Source organism: Triticum urartu, chromosome 2 (genome assembly GCF_003073215.2).
Source record: "Triticum urartu cultivar G1812 chromosome 2, Tu2.1, whole genome shotgun sequence".
Classification (NCBI taxonomy): domain Eukaryota; kingdom Viridiplantae; phylum Streptophyta; class Magnoliopsida; order Poales; family Poaceae; genus Triticum; species Triticum urartu.
The window spans coordinates 494,835,002-494,846,504 of record NC_053023.1 but is presented as its reverse complement, the minus strand read 5'-3'; the positions used below and the strand labels follow the sequence as shown (position 1 = coordinate 494,846,504).

At 42.7% G+C, this 11,503-nt stretch overlaps 1 pseudogene; it reads right to left on the bottom strand.

The window, feature by feature from the left end:
• Positions 1-11,088: 11,088 nt before the first annotated feature.
• LOC125541925 lies at positions 11,089-11,227 on the bottom strand (annotated as a pseudogene).
• Between the last annotated feature and the right edge of the window lie 276 nt (positions 11,228-11,503).

Here is an 11,503-nt window from a genome sequence, read left to right as displayed (position 1 = left end):
AAATAGCTTCCTTGACTTGTGTGATATGCAAAAGAAGAAATATGTGGATAAAGATATTGTTAAATTGAAGCTATTTCCTTTTTCGCTTAGAGATCGTGCTAAAGCTTGGTTTTCGTCTTTGCCTAAAAATAGTATTGATTCTTGGAATAAGTGCAAAGCTGCTTTTATCTCTAAGTATTTTCCTCCCGCTAAGATTATCTCTCTTAGAAACGATATTATGAATTTTAAGCAACTTGATCATGAACATGCTGCACAAGCTTGGGAGAGGATGAAATTAATGATACGTAATTTCCCTACTCATGGATTGAATTTGTGGATGATTATACAAAAATTTTATGTCAGATTGAATTTTACTTCTAGAAATCTTTTAGATTCGGCCGCGGGAGGCACTTTTATGGAAATCACTTTAGGAGAAGCTACTAAACTCCTAGATAATATTATGGTTAATTATTCTCAATGGCACACTGAAAGATCTACTAATAAGAAAGTGTATGCGATAGAAGAAATTAATGTTTTGAGTGGAAAGATGGATGAACTTATGAAATTATTTGCTAATAAAAGTGTTTCTTCTGATCCTAATGATATGCCTTTGTCTACTTTGATTGAGAATAATAATGAATCTATGGATGTGAACTTTGTTGGTAGGAATAATTTTGGTAACAACGCGTATAGAGGAAACTTTAATCCTAGGCCGTAGCCTAGTAATTCCTCTAATAATTATGGTAATTCCTACAACAATTCTTATGGAAATTATAATAAGATGCCCTCTGATTTTGAATCTAATATTAGAGAATTTATTACTTCGCAAAAAGAATTTCAATGCTTTGATTGAAGAAAAATTGCTTAAGATTGATGACTTGGCTAGGAATGTTGATAGAATTTCTCTTGATGTTGATTCTTTGAAACTTAGATCTATTCCTCCTAAACATGATATCAATGAGTCTCTCAAAGCCATTAGAATTTCCATTGATGAGTGCAAAGAAAGAACCGCTAGGATGCATGCTAAGAAAGATTGCTTTATAAAAGCGTGTTCTTCTAGTTTCCATGATAATAAAGATGAAGATCTAAAAGTTATTGATGTGTCCCTTATTAAATAATTGTTTTGCAATATGAATCTTGATAATGATGGGACTGAATATGATCCACCTTTACCTAGACGGCGTTCTAAGAATTCGGAGTCTTTAGATCTTGATGCTAAAATTGTTAAAAGTGGGATTGAAGAAATCAAAACTTTAAATATTAATGAACCCAATATTTTGGATTTCAAGGAATTTAATTATGATAATTGCTCTTTGATAGATTGTATTTCCTTGTTGCAATCCGTGCTAAATTCTCCTCATGCTTATAGTCAAAATAAAGCTTTTACTAAACATATCGTTGATGCTTTGATGCAATATTATGAAGAAAAACTTGAGTTGGAAGTTTCTATCCCTAGAAAACTTTATGATGAGTGGGAACCTACTATTAAAATTAAAATTAAAGATCATGAATGCTATGCTTTGTGTGATTTGGGTGCTAGTGTTTCCACGATTCCGAAGACTTTGTGTGATTTGCTAGGTTTCCGTGATTTTGATGATTGCTCTTTAAACTTGCACCTTGCGGATTCCACTATTAAGAAACCTATGGGAAGAATTAATGATGTTCTTATTGTTGCAAATAGGAACTATGTGCCCGTAAATTTTATTGTTCTTGACATAGATTGCAATCCTTCATGTCCTATTATTCTTGGTAGACCTTTCCTTAGAACGATCGGTGCAATTATTGATATGAAGGAAGGAAATATTAGATTCCAATTTCCGTTAAGGAAAGGCATGTAACACTTCCCTAGAAATAAAATAAAATTATCATATGAATCTATTATGATAGCCACTTATGGATTGCCTACCAAAGATGGCAATACCTAGATCTATCCTTGCTTTTTATGCCTAGCTAGGGGCGTTAAACGATAGCGCTTGTTGGGAGGCAACCCAATTTTATTTTTATTCCTTGATTTTTGCTCCTATTTAGTAATAAATAATTTATCTAGACTCTGTTTTGGTTGTGTTTTTTGTGTTTAATTAGTGTTTGTGCCAAGTAGAACCGTTGGGAAGACTAGGGGAAAGTCTTTTTAATCTTGCTGTAAAAAACAGAAACTTTAGCGCTCACGAGAATTGCTGCCATTTTTATTTGGAAAGTGCTATTTAGTTAATTCTGTTTGAAGATGATTAATAGATAAATTCCTCACGTCCATAAATTTACTTTAGAATTTTTGGGGTTCCAGATCTTGCTTTAGAGACAGATTACTTCAGACTGTTCTGTTTTTGACAGATTCTGTTTTTCGTGTGTTGTTTGCTTATTTTGATGAATCTATGGCTAGTAAAATAGTTTATAAACCATAGATAAGTTGGAATACAGTAGTTTTAACACCAATATAAATAAATAATGAGTTCATTACAGTACCTTGAAGTGGTGTTTTGTTTTCTTTCGCTAACGGAGCTCACGAGATTTTCTACTTTAAGTTTTGTGTTGTGAAGTTTTCAAGTTTTGGGTGAAAGATTTGATGGATTATGGAACAAGGAGTGGCAAGAGCCTAATATTGGGGATGCCCATGGCACCCCAAGATAATCTAAGGACACCTAAAAGCCAAAGCTTGGGGATGCCCCAGAAGGCATCCCCGCTTTCGTCTACTTTCATCGGTAATTTTACTTGGAGCTATATTTTTATTCACCACATGATATGTGTTTTGCTTGGAGCGTCTTGTATGATTTGAGTCTTTGATTTTTAGTTTACCACAGTCATACTTGCTGTACACACCTTTTTAGAGAGACACACAATTCAGAAATTATTAGAATACTCTATGTGCTTCACTTATATTTTTTGAGTTATATAGTTTTTGCTCTAGTACTTCACTTATATCTTTTAGAGCACGGTGGTGGTTTTGTTTTATAGAAACTATTATTATCTCATGCTTCACTTAGATTATTTTGAGAGTCTTAAATAGCATGGTAATTTACTTAAATAATCCTAATATGCTAGGTATTCAAGACTAGTAAAAAGTTTCTTATGAGTGTGTTGAATACTAAGAGAAGTTTGATGCTTGATGATTGTTTTGAGACATGGAGGTAGTGATATCAAAGTTGTGCTAGTTGAGTAGTTGTGAATTTGAAAAATACTTGTGTTGAAGTTTGCAAGTCCCGTAGCTTCACGTATGGTAAACGTTATGTAACAAATTTGAAACATGAGGTGTTCTTTGGAGTGTCCTCCTTATGAGTGGCGGTCGGGGACGAGCGATGGTCTTTTCCTACCAATCTACCCCCTAGGAGCATGCACGTAGTCCTTGGTTTTTGATGGCTTGTAGATTTTTGCAATAAGTATGTGAGTTCTTTATGACTAATGTTGAGTCCATGGATTATACGCACTCTCACCTTTCCATCATTGCTAGCCTCTTCGGTACCGTGCATTGCCCTTTCTCACATTGAGAGTTGGTGCAAACTTCGCCGGTGCATCCAAACCCCGTGATATGATACGCTCTTTCACACATAAACCACCTTATATCTTCCTCAAAACAGCCACCATACCTACCTATTATGGCATTCCCATAGCCATTCCGAGATATATTGCCATGCGACTTTCCACCATTCCGTTTATCATGACACGTTCATCATTGTCATATTGCTTTGCATGATCATGTAGTTGACATAGTATTTGTGGCGAAGCCACCATTCATAATACTTTCATGCATGTCACTCTTGGTTCAATGCATATCCCAGTACACCGTCGGAGGCATTCATATAGAGTCATACTTTGTTCTAGTATCAAGTTGTACTCATTGAGTTGTAAATAAATAGAAGTGTGATGATCATCATTTTCTAGAGCATTGTCCCAAGTGAGAAAAGAGAGATAGAGAGAAAGGCCATAAAAAGAGAAGGCCCAAAAAATGAATGAGAGAAAAAGAGAGAAGGGACAATGTTACTATCCTTTTTACCACACTTGTGCTTCAAAGTAGCACCATAATCTTCATGATAGAGAGTCTTTTGTTTTGTCACTTTCATATACTAGTGGGAACTTTTCATTATAGAACTTGCCTTGTATATTCCAACAATGGGCTTCCTCAAATGCCCTAGGTCTTCGTGAGCAAGCAAGTTGGATGCACACCCACTTAGTTTCTTTTGTTGAGCTTTCATATATTTATAGCTCTAGTGCATCCGTTGCATGGCAATCCCTACTCCTTGCATTAACATCAATTTATGGGCATCTCCATAGCTCATTTATTAGCCTCGTTGATGTGAGACTTTCTACTTTTTGTCTTCTCCGCATAACCCCCATCATTATATTCTATTCCACCCATAGTGCTATATCCATGGCTCACGCTCATGTATTGTGTGAAGGTTGAAAAAGTTTGAGATTACTAAAGTATGAAACAATTGCTTAGCTTGTCATCGGGGTTGTGCATGATGAGAGCATTCTTGTGTAACGAAAATGGAGCATGACTAAACTATATGATTTTGTAGGGATGAACTTTCTTTGACCATGTTATTTTGAGAGGACATAATTGCTTAGTTAGTATGCTTGAACTATTATTATTTTTATGTCAATATTGAACTTTTATCTTGAATCTTTCGGATATGAATATTCATACCACAATTAAGAAGAATTACATTGATATTATGCCAAGTAGCATTCCACATCAAAAATTCTGTTTTTATCATTTACCTACTCGAGGACGAGAAGTAATTAAGCTTGGGGATGCTTGATACGTCTCCAACGGATCTATAATTTTTGATTGTTACATGCTATATTATATTCTGTTTTGGACATTATTGGGCTTTATTATACACTTTTATATTATTTTTGGGGCTAACCTATTAACCGGAGGCCCAGCCCAGAATTGCTGTTTTTTTTGCCTATTTCAGAGTTTCGCAGAAAAAGAATATCAAACGGAGTCCAAACGGAATGAAACCTTCGGGAACATGATTTTCGGAACGAACGTGATCCAGAGGACTTGGACCCTATGTCAAGACATCAACCAGGAGGCCACAAGGTAGGGGGGCGCGCCTACCCCCCAGGCGAGCCCTCCACCCTCGTGGCCCCCCTGTTGCTCTACCGACGTACTCCTTCCTCCTATATATACCTACGTACCCCCAAACTACCAGATACGGAGCCAAAACCCTAATTCCACCGCCGAAACTTTCTGTATCCACGAGATCCCATCTTGGGGCCTGTTTCGGAGCTCCGCCGGAGGGGGCATCGATCACGGAGGGCATCTACATCAACACCATAGCCTCTCCGATGAAGTGCGAGTAGTTTACTTCAGACCTACGGGTCCATAGTTATTAGCTAGATGACTTCCTCTCTCTTTTTGGATCTCAATACGAAGTTCTCGCCCTCTCTTGTGGAGATCTATTCGATGTAATCTTCTTTTGCGGTGTGTTTGTTGAGACCGATGAATTGTGGGTTTATGATCAAGTTTATCTATGAACAATATTTGAATCTTCTCTGAATTCTTTTATGTATGATTGGTTATCTTTGCAAGTCTCTTCGAATTATCAGTTTGGTTTGGCCTACTAGATTGATCTTTCTTGCAATGGGAGAAGTGCTTAGCTTTGGGTTCAACCTTGCGGTGTCCTTTCCCAGTGACAGTAGGGGGAGCAAGGCACGTATTGTATTGTTGCCATCGAGGATAACTGTAACGCCTCGAGCCCGTTGCGCCAGGTGTCTTCCGGTTATTCGCTGTTGTTGCCTTGTCTTTTGTTTCCGTGTCATGCATTTCATATCATGTCATCATGTGCATCGCATTTGCATACGTGTTCGTCTCATGCATTCGAGCATTTTTCCCGTTGTCCGTTTTGCATTCCGACACTCCTATGTCCTTCGGCGCCCCCTTTTGTCTCTTTTTGTGTGCATGTGTTAAACTTTCTTGGAATGGACCGAGATTTGCCAAGCGGCCTTGGTACACCACCGGTAGGCCGCCTGTCAAATTTCGTGCCATTTGGAGTCCGTTTGATACTCCAACGGTTAATCGGGGAACCGTAAAGGCCTCGTGTGTGTTGCAGCCCAACACCCCTTCAAAGTGGCCCAATAACCCATCCAAACCCCCTCCATCCTCTCAGTCGTTTGATCACGATCGCGTGGCCAAAAACCGCACTCCATTTGGACTCTCCTAGCTACCTCTACCTATATATTTACACCTCCCCCCGAAATTTCGCGGATGAACCCTAGCCTTTTGCCCTCTCCGCCGCCGAACAAATCCCCCCAGCCGACGGACATGTCCGTTGCCACCTCTTGTCCAACCATAGAGCACCACGTCGCCTCAGCCTCCTCCCCACCACGCCGCGGCCCACAGAGCTCAAGTCTGGCCCGCGCCGGGCCGCGCTGGGCCCGAACCCCGCCGCCGCAGCGCCCCGGCTCCCGCGCCGCTTGACCTCGTCGCCATGCCGTGCCGCCGTCCTCCATTCGCCGGAGTCCGTCTCCTCCGCCGCCCCATCGTGCCTCGCATCGCGCCGCTGCCATCATGGTGAGCCCGCGCCGTCCCCGCTTTCTTCTCCTCCCTCTCTTGTCTCTCTCTCTCACTGCCTCTCTCTCCCGAAGGATCTCGCCGGCGTCGGAGCTTCAACTCGTCGTCCTGTTCGTTCCCGCGCCGGATCCGGTGAGCCACCGCCTGGATCCATCCATCCCTGACGCGGATCCGTCCTCCCTTGCCTTTCTACCTTTCCGGAGCTCCTCAACCGTCGCGGCCGGCGAGCCATGTCCTCCTGCTCGTGCGGGAGCACGAGGAGGACGCCGACCAGGCACCCCGTCGCCCTGGTGGGCCCCACTGCCGACCCAGCAGCGCCAAGGCCGGTCCAGCAGCGCCTCCCCTCAGGCCACTCCGATCCGGCCTAAGGGCCCATGGTGAGCGCCCATCTATCCTCTGCCCCGTGCGACATTTACTATTCTACGCTCGGGTGTTTTTTTACTAAGTACTCATTTGTGCACATATTTTAAGTCATGTTCATCATGCCATAACTCCTCATCCGTAGTTCCGTTTTGCATGCATGATATATCAAAATGTTCATCATGATGTGCTCTTCATTTTGTTCCATTGTACCATGCTTGTTTGAGTCCATCTTGATGCCAAAATTGTTGATGCAAGAGTGCTATAAAATGTTAGTTCCTGTTTCTTAACAGATCTTGTGCATTTGTCATTTTTGCCATGATTTTTGTGTGCTGCATATGGTTATGAGATCTACATGTGTTTTAGGCTATGCCATGCCATCTTTACAGGGGTGTATGCCATGTATTTTTGTGATCCTTGTGGTGACTAGCACAAGCATGCAAAGTAGCTCTCGTAATATTGCTGTTTTCAGAGACTTAGAATTTCACCAAGTCTTTGCTCTGCTGTTATTTTTATGCCTTGTTTTCATGTTGCTACAGAGAGCTCCATGCTTCTTTTGAGTATGTTCAGTAAGGATGATTTGGGCATATGGTTGTGCTCTATCCGTCCATGCTCCTGTTTGCATTTATGGAGTACCCTAGCATGACTCAATCTTGCTCTACTTTTGCTATAAAATGTTCCTGGCAGATTGTTTACGTGTTAATCAATTTTGCCAAGGTTGTTGTAGCTGATCCATGCATGCTATGAGTTCGCTCTTGCTTTGGTTAGCTTCTTTAACATGTCTTCTTGATGGTAGTATGCTTAGCTTGTTATGCAATGCCTTGTGTTGAGTGAATCGAGCTCGCAAACATGCATTCATAATTCTGTTTTTTCCATGTCCAGTTTTCTGCTAAGTCTGAATCTGTTAACGAAACTTGCTATGTTTACATGGGTGCCATCATAATTTCTGTGCCCTTTTGGCTTATGGTCAGTAAGGAACTTTTGTTATATCCTTTGAGTAGATCCATGCCATGCCTTGTTTTACTATGTTCTGTTCCTGTAGCATGTCGTTATCTTGCTCTAAACATTGCTTCCTGATGTTAACTCCTGGCATGTTAGTATTTTCACTAAGTCTATGATGCTGATATCTTTTGCACTTTTTCCATGCTTGTTTGAACCTGCTCTTGTGTGTTTTAGCCGTAGCTCAGTGTTCATCTTTTGTCAAGCATCTTGAGTAGATCACTTCCATGTGCTTTGTTGCTATGTTGGAGTGCAGTAGCTTAGTTTCTTGTTGCATTCTAGATGGCATCGTGATGTTAATCGCAGATATGTGCCATTATTGTTTTGCTTGCCATTTGCAAACCGTGCATCTGATTCCGGTGATCTTTATATCGATTTCGACCAAAATAATCTCATCTTTCCAGCGGCACACTTGGTTTGCCAAGTTGAGGCCTGGTTCAATCTTTTCCTTCCGGAGCACGCATATGCATTGCATATCACATCCCGCATGTCATGTCATGTTTTGCATCATGTTGCTTGCGCATTGCACCGTTATTGATTGTTGGTCCCTTTCTTGTGTTCTTGCTTTGGGTAGAGCCGGGAGACGAGTGCGTGATCGAGGAACACGTTGAGTACGCTTACGAGGATCAAGCTTTCGCCAACTCGGAGAACTTTGCAGGCAAGATGACCATACCCTCAAAATCACTTCTATCTTTGCTTGCTAGTTGCTCGCTCTTTTGCTCTGCTGCGATACCTACCACTTGCTATATCATGCCTTCCATATTTCCATGTCAAGCCTCTAACCCACCTTTCCTAGCAAACCGTTGTTTGGCTATGTTACCGCTTTGCTCAGCCCCTCTTATAGCGTTCCTAGTTGCAGGTGAAGATGGAGTTTGTTCCTTGTTGGAACATGTTTATTTTTGGGATATCATTATTATATCTTGTTTACTTTAATGCATATATATATTTGGTAAAGGGTGGAAGGCTCGGCCTTATGCCTGGTGTTTTGTTCCACTCTTGCCGCCCTAGTTTCCGTCATACCGGTGTTATGTTCCTTGATTTTGCGTTCCTTACGCGGTTGGGTTATAATGGGAACCCCTTGACAGTTCGCCTTGAATAAAACTCCTCCAACAAGGCCCAACCTTGGTTTTACCATTTGCCACCTAAGCCTTTTTCCCTTGGGTTCTGTAGACTCAAGGGTCATCTTTATTTTAAACCCCCAGGCCAGTGTTTCTCTAAGTGTTGGTCCAACCTGAGCGATGTCTGGCGCCCCCTGGGCAACCAGGGTCTATGCCAACCCGACATCTGGCTCATCCGGTGTGCCCTGAGAATGAGATATCTGCAGCTCCTATCGGGATTTGTCGGCACATCCGGGCGGCTTTGCTGGTCTTGTTTTACCATTGTCGAAATGTCTTGTAACCGGGATTCCGAGTCTGATCGGGTCTTCCTGGGAGAAGGAATATCCTTCGTTAACCGTGAGAGCTTGTGATGGGATAAGTTGGGACACCCCTGCAGGGTTTTGAACTTTCAAAAGCCGTGCCCGCGGTTATGGGCAGATGGGAATTTGTTAATATCCGGTTGTAAAAAACTTGACACTTAACTTAATTAAAATGAATCAACCACGTGTGTAGCCGTGATGGTCTCTTCTCGGCGGAGTCCGGGAAGTGAACACGGTTCTTGTGTTATGCTTGAACGTAAGTAGTTTCAGGATCACTTCTTGATCACTTCTAGTTCACGACCGTGCTTTGCTTCTCTTCTCGCTCTCATTTGCGTAAGTTAGCCACCATATATGCTAGTGCTTGCTGTAGCTCCACCTCACTACCCTTTCCTACCCATAAGCTTAAATAGCTCGCGGGTGTGAGAATGCTGAGTCCCCGTGACTCACAGATACTTCCAAACAGTTGCAGGTGCCGATGATCCCAGTGGAGGTGACGCAACCGAGCTCAAGTGGGAGCTCGATGAATATCGTGTTCGTTGTGTTGTTTCGTTTCCAGTTGATCAGTAGAGGAGCCTAGTTGGGGCGATCGGGGACCTAGCATTAGGGGTTGTCTTTCTTTGTTTTGGTTTCGTAGTCGGACCTTGATTGTATTCTGGATGATGTAATGCTATATTTATGTATTGTGTGAAGTGGCGAGTGTAAGCCAGCTCTTTATCCCATTCTTATTCAGTGCATGGGATGTGTAAAGATTACCCCTCTTGCGACATGCCTACTATGCGGTTATGCCTCTAAGGCGTGCTCCGACACGTGGGAGATATAGCCGCATCGTGGGTGTTACAATAACAAGGTGGGGTTTATATCATATTGCATGAGTTTATCCCTCTACATCATGTCATCTTGCTTAAAGCGTTACTCTGTTCTCTTGAACTTAATACTCTAGATGCATGCTGGATAGCGGTCGATGTGTGGAGTAATAGTAGTAGATGCATGCAGGAGTCGGTCTACTTGTCTCGGACGTGATGCCTATATACATGATCATACCTAGATATTCTCATAACTATGCTCAATTTTGTCAATTGCTCAACAGTAATTTGTTCACCCACCGTAAATACTTATGCTCTTGAGAGAAGCCACTAGTGAAACCTATGGCCCCCGGGTCTATTTTCCATCATATTAATCTTCCAATACTTAGTTATTTCCTTTTCCATTTATTTGACTTTGCATCTTTATCATAAAAATACCAAAAATATTATCTTATCATATCTATCAGATCTCACTCTCGTAAGTGACCGTGTAGGGATTGACAACCCCTTATCGTGTTGGTTGCGAGGATTTATTTGTTTGTGTAGGTGCGAGGGACTCATGCGTGGTCTCCTACTGGATTGATACCTTGGTTCTCAAAAACTGAGGGAAATACTTACGCTACTTTGCTGCATCACCCTTTCCTCTTCAATGGAAAACCAACGCAAGTGCTCAAGAGGTAGCAACCCCCAAGTGTTTTGCTGTTGTCCTCCACCTTGGCGGCCCCTGTTGTTGGAGTAGAAGGGGCGGCCATTGCCGGAGTGATTGTTTCCACCACCACCATGATGATTAAATCCACCACCACCCCCTTGTTGGAAGTGGCCGTCGCCGCGGCTACCTTGCTGGTTGTAACCACCACCACCGCCTTGCTGGTATTTGCCATTGCCGCCACCACGCGGACCGCCAGAGTTGCTCCGTTGAGAGTTACGGTAGCCTCTGGATGTGCCACGACCATGTTGAGCAGCATTAGCTGAAGACTTGAAGTTGCCGGTGGCGCCCTGAAACAATTCAACCCTCTGGTCGAAATTGGACATGAGGGCGAAGAGGTGATCGAGGGAGAGTAGCTCGGTGCGGACGTCGAGGGCGGAGATCAGCGGCTGGTAATCCATGTCCAGCTCGGAGAGAATATGCGAGATTGACTCTTCATCATCGAGGGGGTGGCCGACGGCTGCAAGCTCATCGGCCAACGATCTCATATGGGCAAAGTAGGTGGCCACATTTTGCGTACCCTTCTGTGCATTGGTGAGGGCGACGCGGAGGTTGTTGATGCGAGAGCGCGACGTGGAGGCAAACATGGTGGCAAGGTAATTCCAGAGTGCATGCGCCATGGGGATCGACACCACCTGGATGAGAACTTCCTTCTTCGGATTGTTTAGTAGGTAGCCGAGCACGAGCTGATCTTGCCTGACCCAGATCGCGTGCTCGAGGTTAAT